This window comes from Rousettus aegyptiacus, unplaced genomic scaffold, assembly GCF_014176215.1.
Source record: "Rousettus aegyptiacus isolate mRouAeg1 unplaced genomic scaffold, mRouAeg1.p scaffold_m13_p_4, whole genome shotgun sequence".
NCBI lineage: Eukaryota > Metazoa > Chordata > Mammalia > Chiroptera > Pteropodidae > Rousettus > Rousettus aegyptiacus.
In genome coordinates this window covers 6,522,245-6,524,855 of record NW_023416307.1, presented here as the reverse complement: position 1 = coordinate 6,524,855, position 2,611 = coordinate 6,522,245, and the positions used below count along the sequence as shown (strand labels likewise).

Genomic DNA, 2,611 nt, shown 5'->3' with positions numbered 1-2,611 from the left:
TAAGAAATGTTTCAAAATCCTGCAGAAAAAAAAGCACTTCCAAAGGTAGAATTCTATACCCAGCAAAACTGTTAATCAACTATGAGAGTGTAATAAATATGTTTTCAGACATGCAAGGCCATCTAAGCAAGTAACTGGAGTTATTATTTTTTTAATCAAAAAAGAAGTAAAATTTTATTTGTTTGTTTGTTTATTCTCTTGTAAACTTGTAGTTTAGATTCTTCTTTGGAGTAAAACATCCTCTTCAGCTATTTACAAGGTAGTTTCTGAGTTGTACAAACTACATGTTCCTCTACTATATTCCCCTATTCAATCTTGGCTGCCACAGTCAGACAGAAAGAAAACACAGGGATTTTTTTTTTTTTTTTTTTTGCATCTGCATTGAAGAAGTAGAATTTTAAAAAAGAGGAAAATTTGGGGGAACATAGCTCTAATATAACAGCTGCATAGTAGATGTAGAGGGTAACCAATCCAGAAGGTTCTGAAAGAGATTTCTTCAAAAAAGATGGAATTAATGTGTGAACGCATTGGGGGGAGGGAAGAGGTTAGGGATCCAAAAAGAATTAGGCAACTGTTAATTTCAGGAAAAGTGTAAATTATTCAGGAATGGAAAAATAACCATGGTAGTCAGGATTTAGTTACTCAGGGTTCAGTCTCGTACCCACCTGACACCACATGTAATTATTACAATATTATTGACTATATTCCCAATGTTGTAGTTTATATCCCCATGACTATTTTGTAACTGCCAATTTGTACTTCCTAATCCTGTCATCTTTTTCACCCAGCCTCCCCAAATCCCTCCCATTTGGCAACCAATAGTTTTTTCTCTACCCATGAGCCTGTTTTAATTTTGTTTATTTGTTTATTTTGTTTATTAGATCACGTATAAGTGAGATCATATGGTATTTGTCTCTGTCTGACCTATTTCACTTAAAATAATATCCCCCTAGGACCATCCATGTTGTTGCAAATGGTAAGACTTTATTTGTTTATGGATAAGTAATATTCTATGACATCTTCTAATTGAATACAACACACCAGGCTCCAAATGCCTTCTTATTTAATCCTCACAGTGACATGTTAACTCTGCTAAGGGCTGGATTGTGTCTCCTCCAAAAGTCCTGTGTTGAAGCCAGAACTTCAGAATGTGACTGTATTTGCAAATAGGGCCTTTAAAGAGGTAACTAAGTTAAAATGAGGTACCTAGGATGGGTGGATGGGGAGAATGTTTCAGGCAGGGAATAAGCGTGACCTGTCCTAGGCTAAACCAACAGGCCTGACACCTAATCTGACTGGTGCCCTTGTAAGAAAAGGAGATCAGACCCGGACACACAGAGGGAGACCCTGTGAGGACTCAGGGAGAAGGTGGCCATCTACCAGCCAAAGAGAGAGGCCTCAGGAGAAAGCAACCCTGCTGACACCTTGATCCAGAACTCCCAGGCTCCACGACCACGAGAAATTAAGTGTCTGTCACTTTAAGCCACCCAGTTGTGGTATTTTACTGTGGCAGCCCTAGCAAACTAATACAACCCCCACTTTACAGATGGGGAAACCAAGGCTTTGCCAGGTTAGATAAGCTGCTCGAAGGTAGATAGCTCTTGAGCAGCCCATCTTGGACCCACGTTTGGTTCTCAAATTTGTTTGTAAATTAAAACCATGGGAGCAGTTTAGAAAAGCAAGAACCACTTTTCCAGGCCTAGCTAAGAGCTACTTGAGGTAGGCCCCAGAAATCCGAGTTTTTGACAGATTTCCCCAGATGATTCTAATGCACAGTCATTTTGGGAACCGATTCGGGAGAGGAAGATTCACAGGGTATAGCTCACTAATGGAGTATATAATTTTCACATGTGACAGACCATTTATTTAAAAGACAAATTCACGCCCAAGTCTCCCAGTGTTTATGTACCCCCTGTGGCTTATATGATCTGTGGTGTGTGGCGGGACATCAAGAATTCCAGGTGGGCTCTTGCTGGGCTGTAACTCAAGCTTCCTGCCAGCTTCGGGTCCACCCCATTCCAGAGGTGGATCCACCACAGCCCCAGGAATGCGATCCACGCTTCCCGCCTTCCCGAAAGGTCTCCTGCTGCTGTTTACTGCTGTCCTCCCTTGAAGAACTTGAGCGGAGATGTAGCATGCCTTTGTCACCACCCTCACAATACACCTCCAGTGCATTGACATAATTATTAGGTAAGGCCACAGCTCCCTGGATGGGCCTGGGTGCAGCTCCTTTAGTCGGGAAGTGGAGTTGGCCAGTTACATACTTAGAGTTTAGAGACCTGGCTTGTGGCTTGGGGCACGGACACACAACTTCCCAGCCTCATGGTGAAGGGATTCTGCTCTCTCGAAGTCTTTATATCGGAAAGGGACACATCATATTTCACTTACAGCCACGAAGGATATTTTCTTAATTGTGAGTCCTGTCCTGCTTGCCTCATGGGGTTTGTGCAGAAGACCCACTGTAATTGATATGCGTTGCTGTGTAAAAACATTCCCTGAAACTTAACAGCCTAAAACAACAACAAACATTTTAAATCTCACATTTCCAGTGGGATAGGAATGCAGGAGCAGCTGAGCTGGGTGGTTCTTGTTCAAGATCTCATGTGAGGCT

The 2,611-nt window shown here is 42.1% G+C and overlaps 1 pseudogene; it reads right to left on the bottom strand.

The window, feature by feature from the left end:
* Positions 1–293: 293 nt before the first annotated feature.
* LOC118602344 lies at positions 294–407 on the bottom strand (annotated as a pseudogene).
* Between the last annotated feature and the right edge of the window lie 2,204 nt (positions 408–2,611).